Source organism: Myodes glareolus, chromosome X (assembly GCF_982192425.1).
Source record: "Myodes glareolus chromosome X, mMyoGla1.1, whole genome shotgun sequence".
Classification (NCBI taxonomy): Eukaryota; Metazoa; Chordata; class Mammalia; order Rodentia; family Cricetidae; genus Myodes; species Myodes glareolus.
The window spans coordinates 5,004,988-5,021,364 of NC_142053.1; the positions used below are offsets into that span (position 1 = coordinate 5,004,988).

Consider the following 16,377-nt stretch of genomic DNA (forward strand, 5'->3'; position numbering starts at 1 on the left):
AACACACACATATCTAGCCGCAGTCATGCCTCAAAGGATAGAGGAAGCCTGCATGATGGGGAGATGCTCTTTTTGTCCTGAATCAAGCAGCATCTTTTGTTTTTCATCTTTCAGCTCTAAGTGGTTCACTGTGTCCACCCAGCAGCCCAGGGGAAAGGGGACTAGTCATTCCCTTAGTTCAAGACAAACATTCGACTCAAACAAGAATTACTTAGTGGTCACCTATGCATATATTATTTTAAATAACAATAAAAACTACACCAGCGAATTTATTGATCATTTCTGTGCTCCCTGAACTAACTCACTCTAGGGCTTTAAACATTCTCTTACTCTGTCCTGACAAATGGCTGCCTAGGGGGTAGGGGCTATTACAGTCTTTACTTTTCAGATGCGGATATGGAGACCCAGAGAGATTAAGTTGCCCAAAGTCACACAGCTTTTGAGTACTAAAGCAAGATGTGGACATGGGTTTGCTTCATTCCCAAGTCCACATGTAGCATGTACTGAGTTCTAAATTGTGATATGGAAAATAAAAAGCCTTAAAGTGGTAAAGTGTTATAGTGAAAGTATAAACGAGGTGTTCCAGGGAGGTTCCAGTCATTTAAGACTGAATTATATATATTTAAATATGACAATAAGAAAATGATTACACGGAATATTTTAGAAGTAACACATGTCTATCTAAAATAAACAGGCCAACAACCCCCTCCCAAGTCCAAACATTTTTTTTGCTATTCTGATAACATTTGTCCCAGTTAGCAAGCTCAGTGCCACTCTACTTGGGTGACTCATCAAGCTCCCATTTGTTCTTGGAGAGAGGTCATGATGGTGAGATGGAGGAAAAGTGTGGTTTTCTAGAATTCACAATTCTTCAGCCCTACATGCTTAGCTCTTGATAATTTTGAATACTATTCTATAGAAGCTTTCCAGAAACAAGTTGTCATGGGTCCCAGACTGCCCTCAAACTCACTGAACCCTCTATATACCCGAGAATGACCTTTAATTCCTGATCTTCCTGCCTCCACCTCCATAATGCTGGGAACGTAGGTAGGAGGCTGCAAACCTGGCTTTAAACACTGGAGTTGGAAAAGTCCTGGTACACACATATTTCTCAGGTTCTGAAGACTTCTCCCACTCCATGATGAGATTGTAAAAGCCAGAAATTAGCCTTATTCATAGAAAATAAAGTTTTTTTTTTAAGTTTCTCAGGAAGCCTCTGTAACTTCACATCTTGAAAAGGTTTTGTGATGAAATTTCTCAAGGACTGGACTTCCACTTACCCATAGAAATTCAGACACTGTAAGGGGTCACAGGGGAGGCTTTGAAGGGAAGAACACATTTGATACAAAATAGAAACAAGGAACAATAGATCAGGAATGTTTGCCTGGGGTAGGATATGGGAGAACAAAGTGAGGAGGGAGTATGAGGAGGGGTAACTAAGATGAAAGATGTTTGAATAAACCATATGGAAGCCTATTATTGTAGATTATACCTATAAAAGTATAAAAGGAATTTAAATGGAGTTACCCTATAATGTGTGTTGGGGGGGGGGGAGATGACTCCTATAGATACTCTAGGTTATCAAATAAAAGCCCAGGGCCAGGCAGTTTTTGAGTTGTAGGCCAGTGGGGTCCTATGGAATTCCAGCTATTACAGACAATCCCCATTACTCTTGATTACTCTTCAGAATTTGCCCCCATTGTTGAAGATGCCATACACCTGAGTTACAGAACCTGGGGAAATCAAACTGCTGCTGATGTGGAAGCTTCAGGCCTGTGGACTAGCATTCATAAACTGGGTAGTGCATGCTACTAGAGGAGAAAGGAATCATTAACCTCACTCAGCTGTGAACACTGTGAGCTCCAATAGCAAGTGGCCTGGCAAGGTATGCTAACTGGTACAACAGTCGCACCAATGTTATGGTGTGGCACAACAACTTTCTGATGGAATTTAAGACCTTCTCTACAAGGTGAAACTATCCTGGTAGTGTTAATAATTGATTCAAAGGCCAGGGCTGGCTAGTTTGTAGATGCTGGGGAAGAACTTACCACTATTAGTGTGCTAGATGAGCATAATATTAAATAGCTATTTCTATTCCCATAGATTAGGGCATTTCTTAACCCTCATCAGAGAAGCTTCTTGTTACAATAGATGGTGATTAACATGGAGACCTACAACTGGTTAACATGGAGAGAATAGGAGACTGAGAGTGCTTAGACTTAAATGGGGCACCTATGTCACACTCCTTCCACCAAAAGCTCTGAGTGCAAGACTATAAGAGCAAAGGTAGTGGACGACTACAGTGATATAGAGTTTTCCAGACAACAGGGCAGTCATACACACAAACTCACCATAAGTATTACACATGCACATGCAGTCAACACCAAGTGGATTTTGCGGGTTTTAAAAAAAAAGTATATGATACTGAAAGTGAACAGGGTTGGGGTGGTCAAGGAAGGAATTAGAGGGCAGGACATGGGAGTAGATGTGATCAAATTATATTGTATGCATGTATGAAATTCTCAGACAATAACAAGGGAAAACATACAGAAATGAACTTCTATAAACATTAGCATATGTTTGCAGTGCCTTAGTAGTCCATCAGGCAGAAAACCCTACAGATGGCACATGGAACCAACTATAGCAGATGGTTCAATGGTGTGGGCAGCCCTATTTCAGTAGCATAATCATAAGTGGCCTGGAACTACTCATTCAGGTGCAGCAAGATAGGAGCAGGCACTTTGAAGATCACTACAAGCCCCAGCTGAAGCACAAAGTGAGCAAAGGAAGGGATGCTCTAAGTATATCTCACATAAAACAATAGATTGCTCTTATGACTAGAAACCTCTGGGAGTTACAATGTCCCCAAAAATCTTTTTTCTTTGTATCACAGGCTATGTGTTGCAGTTTCTGTTCTCCATTAAATAAAAGGCAAAAAACATACACCTTAGCTACACAGAAGTCTTCCAGTGTCAAAATTGAACACCATCTCTTTCTCACCTGATTGCAACTAGCTCAAAAACCTGTGGTGAGCAAGTAGCAGAGCTGGAGACTAAGCCACACTCTGACTTAAAAAAAAAAAAAACCAACAAAACCCTAGGCATCTAATCATTGTGCACCAAGACCAAGTAGTCTCCTCCCAACTTCACATTCCTTAGTTCCCTCCTGGACAGAGTAAGAACTGTTCCTAGGTCCTGGGGTTCAGAAGGAGCCATCCAATTGACAGGCAAGTTCAGACAACTTAGGAAGGGAGTGGCAGGATTTCCTTTGGGGACTTTCGGAATTAAACAGCAGATCTAATGCATGCATCTAAATTCATTCCCTCCCAAAGATCCACGAAAACACAGCAAGCCTCTGCGTTTCATTTTGCTTTTAAAAACAAATTCCCACCAGGAAAGGGAGGCTAGGATAGGAGATAATAGCACCATAATTTGTGTAGCTAAAAAGCAGAACTGACAGGTACCACTATAGCTACTATAGAAGAGAGGGGAGAGGCCTGCTTAGACCCAGCGCCCCAGGGCAATTTGGGAAGCATAGCCAGACCACATTTGAAAACAACAGTAGCAGCAGCAGCACCCCCAACAAACCCCTCACACCTAAACCACCTAGACAGAGCAGAGCAAACTGACTACTCAGCCTCAAAGAAGGTGAATCACAAATCAGCAGAACGGAACGTGGTAAAGCCACTTGCTCTATGTGGCGCAATCTTCACCATGTTCTAGGACAGGAGCCTCAGTCTGGTACTGGGAGGTGAGGGGGATGGGGTGTTGGCCAACTAAAACTGTTGGCTGAGAGGTGTTGAAGAAATAAGCAGGTCTCTGCATCTATGGGTATGTATGTGCCGCTCCCAACCCTGGTAGAGATAGGGCTTGATCCTTTGCTGGCCCTATCTCTTCTGCAAGCGTAATAATAGTCTGTCCACAGTTCTGCCCCGTATCTCAGTACGGAGGCAGGAACTCTTACCTCTCTTTAGGTTCCCTTTGCTTTCTCACTTTCCACTAAAGGGCAGCTTTGGACAAAGGAGCACTGGGAAAGCTCAGCTTTCTTTCCTCTGGAGGCCTTCAGCTAGTAGTGGCTTGTGACTTCTTTTAGCAGAGTGTAGTGTGGTATATGTTTGTGATTCCAGCACTTGGGAGGCTCAGTAAGTCTGAGTGCCATGAGTTTGAGGCCAGTCTAAGCTACAGAGTGAAATTCTATCGAAGAACAAAACCCCAGAACCCCTAGATAGTGGTGAAGCTATCTAGGAAAGAATGAGAATTATTTTTTTAGCATCAGGGTAATGAGGATCCCTACATGATAGGTGGACTGTGATCATAAGGAACAAACTAGGGCCAGGATTTTGTTTCTTCACCCGATCGGTAGTTGTTTTTTACTTTTCCCTGCCTGCTACTCAGTGCATAGAGATCTTTCACACCTTTCCACAGCCATGCTATGTTTCAGAATAAAGGAGGGAAAGTTATATATGCAGCTGATAGCTATATGCTAATGAGAAATATATGTCTGCATAGAAAAAATAAAATGCTGTACTCCAGTATGCTAACAGGAGTTATCCTTGGGTTATTATATATTCATATTTACATATTTTATTATCCCTTGAGGTTTGTGGGTTTTTAAAGATACTTTTCTGGATTTTTCAAGTTCAGTTCCAAAAGAACAGATTACTCTTGCAATCAGAAAGCAATTAGACATTTAAAAATGCCACAAGGTTCTCATGTCGAAATGAGTAAGGATGAACAGAAAGCCTGTGTAAAAGTCACGCGTAGAAGTTTGGCAGAGACTAGCTCTGTGAATGTCTACATTGCTCTAGATAAGCCCAGAGTTTAGAGTTACTTCCAGAGCTGCCTCTGAAAAGTCAGCACTAAGTGTGGTCTCTCAGAGAGTAGGAACCCAGGAAGATTCTAGGCTATTTTCAATGTTTTCTTCCTTCCCTTTGTTGGTGGTCGATGTTTTATACTCTCTTTCATATTTACAGCATGCATTCTACAAGGGATTTCCTCGAGAGTCCTGGCAGCAGTAAAAAAAAAAAAAAAGTACTACGTCAAAAGAGTAACTCAAGTTTAGAGTTTCAAAAGGCACTTTAGTATTCTGTGCAAATCATTTGTCTTTCTGGAGCTACTCCAGGTGTGGAAGCTTTGGGGCAGAGCATGAAGTTTAAAGCTGTGGGCCTGAAGTGCACATTATCAGCAAGAGATTGGGAATGTGTCCAGTGCTGACTCTCTCAGTTCTGATCTGGAATGCCAATGAACTGGTGCTTAGTACGCGGTGCTTGTCTTCTTATGTAATGTATCTGTGGACACCCAGGCAGCTGGTTTGCTGAGACGCCTATGACATGGCTGCCTGAAATTCATCCTTCCTTCCTTCCTTCCTTCCTTCCTTCCTTCCTTCCTTCCTTCCTTCCTTCCTTCCTTCCTCCCTCCCTCCCTCCCTCCCTCTCTCTTTCCTTTCCTTTGAAGACCTTGTCTTTAGAATTCTGGAATGCCCCCTTCGGAGCAACACTGGCTCCTTCCAGCTCTCAACTTGTTAAGTGGGTGCTACAGTTTGGATCTGAAATACCCTAAGAGTCTGGTCACACTACCAACCCCATTTCTTTTCGTTAAAGGCTCAGGGCCTTATCTTGGATACTGTTGGGAGGTGGTAGATCTTTCAGAGGTGGATGTGATGGGAGACTTTAGGAAATTTTGGAATGTTTGTCTCTTCTCTCTCATTTTTACAGCTGGCTCTGAGGTGCAAGTGCAAAGGCCCTTCTCCCTTCTCTTGTCATGCTGGCCCGTGCTTCGGCTTAAAGCAATTGGGTCGGATAGTCATTGCTGGAATCTCCACATCAGTGAGCTCAGACAATTGTCTCTCTTTCTTGTTTTGTTATCTTAGGTGTCTGTTATTGCAGTAGAAAGCTGGCGAATGCAGTGGGGACCGAGGCTCCCAGCAGGAAAAGTTCCTTCCCCACACCGCAGCAGACTAGAATTCAGAGCTCCTCACTCTAGAACACAACCATAGCACCTTGTTGAGACTCATTCGTCCCAACAGCAGGCACTTTCCCTTGTCTGAAAGCCAGGATGGGAAGCAGAAAAGGTAGAGGGTGGATCTAGGATAAACAGCTTACTGGAAGCAGGACCCAGAGTGGAAGCAGAGGCCACGAATGAGAGGAGCAGGAAGTCTCCAGCATTGAGCTCTTCCAATTTCCATCTGTTTCTCCCTGGGAGTTAGTTGCTGAGACACATGACACTTGGGGATTCATCATGGAGACCTGGGTTAGGAGAGCCACTGCACCTCCACCATTACACCCAGGCTTGGGTTCTTTCCAATGGCCTTATAGCCTCTGTGTTCCACTCTCCTCCCCACCACCTCCCATCTCTACCATTCAGCCTCTGGATTCCACGGTGTTTCTTGTTTCCTTAAGTTCCCCCAGAGAAGCTGGAGTATACTCCCGTGTGCTTAGAGCAAAGTACCATTTATTGATGTGAGAAATACTACAACTAAGTTAATCCTGTGGTGAAAAACAGTGAAGAATAGCTACAACTCATCCCCATACCTTGGCTAGCACATCTATCTCCAAGTCAATCTTCTCAGACTTTAGAACCCATGGCACAGACACTGATGTAGATCACAGTAGCAGATCTGCAATTTGGACTCAATCAACACCAGTTGAGATACGAACTGACCACCCCATACAGGATAAGACAACATAGGTTTTTGCTGTGAGCCTCAGCTGTAACCCAGTTTTGCCATTAGCCTAAGTGAACAAGGGGGACTACATTTACAATACTGTCTCATTCTCAGGCAGCAGAGCAAGGCCCAAGATTGCATTCATAATTAGTAGATCAAGGCATAGAGCAGAAAACTTGGTCATCAAATTTTATGCTAGGCTGATGAAACTTAACCGTGGGAAGACATTAAAGGCCTGTGAACAGAGCCTTTGGGATAGCTGGAGGGCTAGGTGAAGATGCATGGCCAGATATCTATTCCAGCTAGCGTTGCCTGGAGTGAGTTATAGCCAGTCTGAGGATCTGCATCTGCCTTAATAATAGGTGGAACAGAAAACTGTGGCCTTGAGTTCAACCCTAGAGTAATAATGGTCTTAGCAGGTTGTAGTTTGGGGTATGACACAACATGATGGTATGAAGAGCCACAGGTATGAAAAATTAGAAGCCTGAGGCTGGTCCATTCACTAGTATTCCCAGATCCAGGCAAACTGCTACTATATAGTGATAGGCCAACCACTACGGAGAGGTATTTGGGTCTACCCTGACCCCAGAGAAAAAGTTGTTGGGACAGATTATTTTTTTCTTGATACTTTCCTTTCCTTTCACAGCTCTTTTTAAATTACTTTTCCAAAGCATTCCTGTCTGTCTGTATGTGGATTGTGTAGGTGTACTCACACCACAGCACATGTGCTGAGATCACGGGACAACCTGTGGGAGTCGGTTCTTTTCTTCTACCACATAGGTCCTGGAATTGAAGTCAGGTTGTCACATCTGGTGACAAGCGCCTTTGCCGGCAGCACCGTCTCTCTGGCCCTCACTCCTGTTCTTTCTTAACAAATGCCAATAGTGTATTTGGAACAAATCAGCATGTGGATTGCCTTATAGTACTAAAAATGTTGACAATGCATCAACAGCAGACTCCCAGAAAATCTGGACCTGGATGTTATCCAGTGCTGAAGCGCTGGAAGTAACTGCAGGCATCATGAAAATAAGCAGCCTGCTTAGAATTTCTCTTAAGTCAGGCACAACAAAAGCTGTTATAATAACTAATCCTTCAAACCCAAGGTGATGACACATGCAACAAGCATCAAGGGCTTTCAGGAAAATATAACTTCATTTAGTGTTGAAAACAAGGTATCAGAAACTAACCAGATAGTAATCAGTATGGACTACAGCTTAGATAGACAATGAAAACAGCTGTTTGTTTAAAGCTTAAAGAAAACATGTTGATAATCTAATAAGAAAATTTAGCAAAAAGATGGGTACAATTAAAAATTGAAGAGAAATTCTTGAGCTGAGAAATACATTCAGTAAAATTAAAAACCAACAAAAGAGACAACAAAACCAGGATAGACTAAACAGAAGGGTCAGCCTGAAGACAGGTGGTTTGAATCAGCTGGAGAATGTTAGAGTGAAAAGGAATGAAGAAAGATTTGGAAAGCTTTGGAACAATATAAAAAGAGCAAGTATCCAAGAAAGACCTGAGATTGCCAAAGGAGTTGAATACCTTACATTAAGGAATAGTACTAGAAAGTTTTCCAGCCCTAGAGAAGGGTTCAAGCATTCAGGGAGAGAAAGGCCAAATGGCTCTCATCAAATATAGCTCATCTTTGCTTACCCTTCTCTTATGATCAAGGTCTCAAATGGTGGTGTGTGGGGGATTTTCACAGTACTAAAGAAAAAAGGAATCTGTTAGCTGAGCATACTATATCTAGTAGAGCTATCTTTTCTAGAGGAGGAAGAAGGGATAAAAACATTTCCAGGCAGAAATCGAGAGCAGATCTTTCTGAGACCTTTTACACAAGCAAACACTAAAGCAAAGATACTAATGAGTGAAAATTCAACATGGGAAGGTATCCAACTCACAAAGAAGAGTAATTTTAGAAATTGAGAATTATCTAATTCTGTAAGCATGGTACATAAATTATTCATAGGCTTCGGATGAAGACTAAAGAGAAAATGAAAAATATGAATACATTAATATACTAAAAGATGAGCAATACACAAAGTCACAAAGTGGAGTATCAGAGATTCAAAACATGAGAAGAAATAGAGTGCACATGGAAAGTGCTCTTATTAGTATATTTTCTCTTACTTTTTGATTCTGTAGTTATCTTTACAACCAAACCAAGATGGTAACATTTAGAAAATCAATTATTTTTATATGCCTCATGGTAGCCACAAAGTAAATATCTATAATGAAAAACTCAGATATAAGTGAGATATTAAACACATGACTGGAATAATCCACGTAACCACAAAGGAAGACTTTGAGGGGAAAAAATAGACTACAGTATGATTAGAAAATAACTTTAAATAATAGTGGTGGTAAGATCTTACATACCAGTAATTACCTTGAATGTAAATGGACCAAATTATCTAATTAAAATCCATAGAGTGACAAGACAGATAAAAATGAAAGACCCAATCACATATTGGTTACAAGAAACTAATTTGTCTTTGAGAACACACATATACTAAAAATGAAGGGATGAGATAAGAAAATTTCATGTAAAAGGGATTCCAGAAAAGGAGAAGCAGCCATACCTATGTCAAATAAAACAGATTTTTAAAATCCAAAACAGTAAAAAGAGATAAAGGAAGGTTATTATATAGTGTCTAAGGAGTTTGGATTTTAATAGCTCATTAACACGTAAACTCATCATTTGAAGACTCTGTCTCCATTTCATGGTGCTACTGGAATGTGGTAGAATCTTTGGCACATGCGGCATAGTTGTAGGAACTTATGTCATTGTGTATGTGAGTGTGTATTGTGAGGGTGGTGTCTTTGAAGATATTTGGGGCCTTAGCCTCATTCCTCTTGATTTAGCTTCCTAGCCACAAAATGTGAGATGGTTTGTTTCACTGTGATGTTCAGATTCATTCTAGGCACAAAGTAATGGGGGCCAAGTCACCGTGGATAGAAACCTTGGAAACTGTGAGCCAAAATAAATCTCTCTTCCTTTTAGGTTGTGTGTAGTATTTTGGCACAATGACAGAATGCTGATAAACACCTGCACTGGATATCTAAATGCACAAATGTATAATTCAAATTTTAATAAACCTATAGGGAGAGATAGACTCTAGTACAGTAATATTGGAAACATTAGCCCTTTCCTTTCAATAATGAATGGATCATCAAAGTGGAGAATCAAGACAGAGATGACAAAATTAAATTTCAACTGAGACCAAATGGACCTAACAGTTATCTATAGAACATCCCTTTCCAGCAGATACAGAATACATGTTTTTCCCTGTGCAGGATACTATCTAGGACAGATTAATAATAAAAGCATTGAATACTAAAGATTATACAATATTATATAAAATATCTTTCAATAAATTTAAAAGAACTGAAATTATATTTATTATATATTTTTTCTAATCCTGATGCAATAAAGTCAGAAATCAAGACAAAGAGAAACATTGGAAACTATAAACACATAGAAAATAAATATTTTACTTTTGAATAACAAATGAGTCAAAAAATTAGAAGGAAAGTTTTCATTTATTATTATTTATTATTATTGTGTATGAGTGTTTTTCCAGCATGTATGTTTGTGTGCCATATATGTGCAATGCTCATAGAAGTTAGAGGAGGGCATAATATCCCCTGGAAATGGATGATTATGAGCCAGCATGTGGGTGTTGGGAATGAATCCAGGTTCTCTGGAAAGGCAAGCAGTACTCTTAACTACTGAGATATCCTTCCATCATCAAAGAAGGAAGTTTAAACTTTCTTGAAACATGTGAAAATGAAAATCCAATCTATGGGATACATCCAAAGCCCTACTGAGAGGGAAATTTATAACAATCAACACCTACATCAAATAAGAGAAAAATCTCTAATACTGCATCCCAAGGAACTAGAAAAGCTAAAACTAACTGAACCTAAATTTAGAAAGAAAGAATTAAAACTCCAAGCAGAAAACAAAACAAAACAAACAAACAAAATCCCCAAAGAAATAGAAACTAAGAAAATGTAACTTAAATGATCAATGAAACAAAGAGATGGTTTTTTGATAAGATAGAGGAAAGCCAGTGAAATGACTCAGTGGGTAGTGGAGCTTGCTATGAAAGTCTGTTGATCTGAGTTCTATTCCTGGAAAACAAATAAAGATGGAAAAAGAGAACCCACTCCACAAAGGTGTTATCTGACCTTCATAAATATTGTGGTATGTGCTCCCCATATCATGCAAACATAATAATAAAATAACAGCAGTGGCAGCAATAGCAACAACATTTCTTTTGAGACAAGGCTTCTCTCTGTAGCTTTGGAGCCTGCCCTGGAACTAGCTCTTATACACCAGCCTGGCCCTGAACTCACAGAGATCCACCTGCCTCTACCTCTTGAGTGCTGGGATTAAAAGTATGTGCCACCACTGCCCGGCTCAACAACAACATTTTAAAAGAAGATAAAACTATTAGTGAGGTTAAGAAAAGGAGGACACAAATAAAATAAAAAAATGAGGACACATCCAAATTGAAAAAGAAGTCAGATGTTACTGTTTTCAAGTGATAAGATCTTACATATAGAAACTTCCAAAGTTACTTATATACTAACTAAATTCACCAAAGTTGCAGAATATAAAACAGAACACAAAAATGATCAGCACTATTAAATACTAATTATGATTTATTTGAAATAGAAATCAAGAAACAAATTTCATTTGTAGAAGATTTTAAAAGGTACCTATGCACAAATTTAGCTAAAGAGGCAAAAGACCTCTATCACGAAACATTTTAAACATTGATGAGAGAAACTGAAAAGGATAAAATTAAAGACATCTTTTGCTCATAGATTAGAAGAATCAACATTGTAAAATGTCCAAACTACACAAAGCTGATATGTGAAGTCAGTGTGTGCCACCTAAATCCACATAAAACCTGAGAGAGCTTGGAAGGAATTCTACACACACAACAAAACAAAGTTTAGCCACATATTCTTTTTTTGGATGGGCTCTTTTTGCTGGCAGTGAACAGGAGCATTAGGGCTCCTTTAAGGAAAGGCTTACTGACTCAGCATAAGAAATGGCAGCTTCCTAGTTCGGGCAGCATGAACTCTGGTTCTTTCAGGAAGTCAAGCACTTGAATGGAGTTCATGAGCATCGTGTTACAAACTGCTTAATGGCGCATCATAGACCTGCTGCATACTTCAAACTGAGGCAATATGCATGGCTTGCAGAGGCAGTGAACATGCCTCCACCATGTTTTACTGGCAGGAGCCAAAGATGAGGCAACCTTAGTCCTAGCCATGCCACTTAGCATTTTAAGAAGTGGTTCTGGTCTGAAAAGAATTACAGATACACAATAAAGACAAATTCAGATGGAAAAGATCTCTAAATGGGTCATGGCATTGAATAAATGTACATAGGCTTGGGAGAGAAAAAAAAGAATATAAACAGTTAGAAAAAGAAGTAAATATTTTTTTAAGTCTATAAAGAGACACAGTACAGATAGTCATGGATTAAAGGAATAAATAAAAATAAGCCACATAAAGATGGAATGTATATAGAGAGTCTGGATTATGTATACTATTGTGTTTTCTTTGAAATTTTTGACTGTGAATGACCTAATTACAGAGAGATAGTTCATTGTATGAGCTGCTTAGCTAAACCAACATATATATTTTAAAGGTATCTTGGCTTCAAAATTTGGGCCTAAGGATATGTTGCTTTGGAAAATAGGTTCTGATTTTGTTTCCATAGAACATGAGAACCTGGGGATTTCTTCCAGACTAATGGGGTTCGATGAAACAAGACCCATTGAAAGTCTTCATAAACACCTAAAATTACTTTGCCCAACAAAAAGCAGGAAGCAATTTGGAGAGAACTATGCCAAAATTCCTAACTACTGTTTATAAATATATGTTTACATTTAAAGGGGTATATGCTATGGAGATGAATACTTTGCATTGGTATGGATCTTAGTTTATTGATACAAATTTAAGGTCAATTTTGTTATATGTATATTTCTGTTCTTGATTAAGGTATTGCGTTTGTGTGACTCACTTAAAAATGTAATGTATAATTAAGAAATACATGTTAATAGCTAATCATCTATAATAGTCAAGCTTATAGTCATGTTAGTTAGGTTTTCTAGATGTACAGAGATATATTTCAGATGGCTAGATATTCTTCAAACTTTTAAAGATTAACAGAATATGGCATATAAAATGTTTAAGAAATTAGGACTTTTTTGAGAATGAGACATATCTGCTCCTGGTAGCACCAGTCTACTTCAAGAGGAAGATGGGCATCAAAAAGTCTCCTTGTGGAATTTGCTAGACATTTGAGCAAGAAACTGCTCTTGCTTGGACTGCTTGATGTTATGCTGTATGAACTGGACATGCAGGACCCACAGAAAAATGACTATTAAACTTGCCTAAAGATAAGACAGTCTTTCAGGGTTCCTGCTTCATGAAAGAGTCTGCCAGACATTCTGCAGGACACAGAAGATAGTGACTGACAAACTACCAGTATAGGTGGAAATGTCTTTGAAATTTTCTGCTTCATGGAGAAGTCTGCCAAATACTATGGGCTTGTAGGCTGAAGATGAGTGCCCTAATGTTACAGAAGAACTTTGGGTGACTGTCCAGGTAGTGAGGTATCTCCATTCTAACTATATTAGATGTAACTCTAATCTAACTCAATTATAGAGTTTTGGAAGTTGCTAACAATGCTTTTCCTGTTAAATTAGGTAATATTATATTCTTCTGGAGTCTTTAATAAAGTTGAATAATAGATAGTTATCTCTTTTCTTAGTTATGATAAGAGATAAAGTAGATATAATTATTGTAACTCTAATTCTTGCTTGATACATGGTTTGTTATATGCAATTTTACTCTGTTATATTTAAAACTTTCTTTTTTATTTAGACAGAAATGGGGAGATGATGTGGGAAGTTCTTCTGTATATATGTTGCTTTTATTGGTTAATGAATAAAGAAGCTGCTTTGGCCTGTGACAGAGTTGAGTAGATGTGGGAAAACTAAACTGAATGCTGGGAGAAAGAAAGTGGAGTCAGAGAGAAGCCATGTAGCTGCCACCGCCGGAGACAGATGCCTGGGAACTTTATTGGTAAATGATGAGCCTCGTGGTAATGCACAGATTAATAGAAATGAGTTAATTTAAGATATAAGATCTAGCTAGCAATACTAAAGTTTATATATAATATAATATATAAAATTTAAGTTATTGGCCAAACAGTGTTTTAAATAATATAGTTTCTGTGTAATTATTCAGGTCTGGGCAGTCGGGAATGAATGAGCAGCCTCTGCCAACACAAAGTGATTTAGATTCAATGCAAACTTTATCAAAAATCACATGGTATTCTTGATAGAATTAGCAAAAACAATTCTAAAGTTCGTATGGAATTACCCAAACCTACAAATCACTAGAGCCATCTTGATCAAAAAAAAAAAAAAACAAAGCAGGATTTGTTAACAGGCTAAAAATTTACAGTAATTAAAGCAGCATGTTACTAGCATAACAACAAACACATAACAAACACATAAACCAAGGGAACCATAAAACTCTCTCTCTCTCTCTCTGTCTAACTTATTTTCAACAAAAGTGCTAAAAATAGACATTAGGAAAAGAACAGTCTTTTCAATAAATGGTATTGGGAAAACTGGGTATTCGCCTAAAAAATGCAGGTAAATCCCTAAGTTTCTGAGTTACAAAAATCTAATTCAAACTGTATTCAAGTCTTAAGTGGGGCCTGGGGACATAGCTCAATTATTTGCTTAACACCCAGGAAGCCCTGGATTCCATTCCTGGGAATGTAAAAACTGGGCATGTGATCATAAATTTGTAATCTTGACACCTGGGAGGTAAAGAAGGAGGAGCAGAAATTCAAGGTCATCCATGGTTAATAGTGAGTTGGAAAAATATAAAGGGGCCTGAAAAAAACATAACGTGGTTGTCACGTGTAAGACCTGAAATTACAAAACTATTTGGAAAAACATAAGGGGAGGGGTCAGAAAATTATAGTGGACAAAGATTTGTTTTAGGATAGGATCCAGAAGGTAAAGATAGACAGAGTATTAAAACAGCTTCAGTACAGCAAATAATCAAACACTATGCTTAGAAGAGAATATTGCATCTGATAAGGGGCTGAACTTTAAAAACTCAACAGAGACAAAAAATAAAGCAACAAAAAATTGATTAAAAACCGGAGAAACATCCAGGATACTCAGCTAAACAGACCATTCATAAAGAAAGAAACACAAATGATCAGCAGGCATCTGTTTCAATATTACTAGACACTGTGAATGTAAACCATAGTGAAATATCCCCTCTCCACAGTCAGAGTGACTCTTATCAAAGAGGCTAAGGAGAACAAATGCTACCAGGATGTGGTGGAAGAACTAGAAGTCTTGTACATTGCTGAGGGAATGGTAATTAGTACAAACATTACATAAAACAATGTAGCTGTTCCTCAAAATTTAGAATACAGTTACCACATCATCCAGCTGTCCTACCACTAGATGTACAACCCAGCAAAATGAACTTAGCTGTGTTGAAGAGACATCTGCATTGCCATGCTATTGTAGCATCACTCATAATAGTGTCCATCATCAGATAAATGGGCAATGAAAATACGATACCCATTTGCATGGAATATCATCAGGCAGAAAAAGAATGAAAACCTATTATTGGTGGTAGTTGTGGGTGGAACTGGAAATTATGTTAAGTGAAATAAGACAGGACAAGAATGACAAATATTCCATGATCCTACCTGTACACAGAATCCCAAACAGATGATCTCATTGAAATAAGAGTCAAGTGGCAGAGCTAGAAAAGGCTGGGGAGAGTAAGGTTGGGGAGGGACTGGGAAAGGTTGATCAGTAGGTGTAATTTGTACTTATATAGGATCCCTAAAATGTCCTTCAAGATATTTACACCTCTTCACGTGGTATAATTTGGTATGTTTCAGTTAGAAAACCATGTATTTTGAGTCACTACAAAATTCTAGAGTTCTAAAAATCAAAACTGAAAGGGTCCATGGGGATTGTTCAACCTAGAGGTTTCCAAAGTAGGAGAGTTGGAGCAGAGGCAGCAGCATCCCTTGGGAACCCAATGAAAATAAAAAAAAAATTCCTGGGTCCCATATTGTCCCATGGAATCAGAAATTCTGGATGTGGGACCTAGACACTACATTTTAACAAAGTATTACAACAGAAAAGGAGATTGAACCTCAGAGAAGCAAGAGCTTTGGGGATTATGGTTCACTGACCACTCAATGTTGCTTTTCAATTTCACTTTTTCAAATCAGAAAACTTTCCTTTTTTGTCCCTATTTTTTTTGTCTACTCAGATGAGCTTAGAAAGTGAGGGTCCTCAGAACACAAGGAGACACATACAGATCCAGTTCTCAGGATGACACATCCCTAGGAATTCTCAATTAGAGACTGAGCCCAAAGCATAATTGGATTTTCATAGGGTTGAGCATTTGGGAAACTGAGATCATGGCAAGAGTGAGTGAATGCATGAGGACAGTCACCAAGGCTGACTGCAGCAGTGCAAGGTGGCAGATAGGTAGCCTATTCAACAGCAAATGTGTCTGCCTTCTCTAGATACCTCCACCATTCTCATCCAAGTGGCTTGAAGATGTTTGGGAGGAACCTCATCCCACCCAAGATTTTAGAGGCGGGCCATTCAGTTTTGCTGACAG

General features: G+C 39.1%; 1 protein-coding gene across 5 annotated transcripts in view; it reads right to left on the reverse strand.

Moving 5' to 3' along the window:
• The window catches only part of Mamld1 (mastermind like domain containing 1), a 121,919-nt gene that overhangs the window by 11,016 nt on the left and 94,526 nt on the right, over positions 1-16,377 (reverse strand). The window lies entirely within an intron of this gene.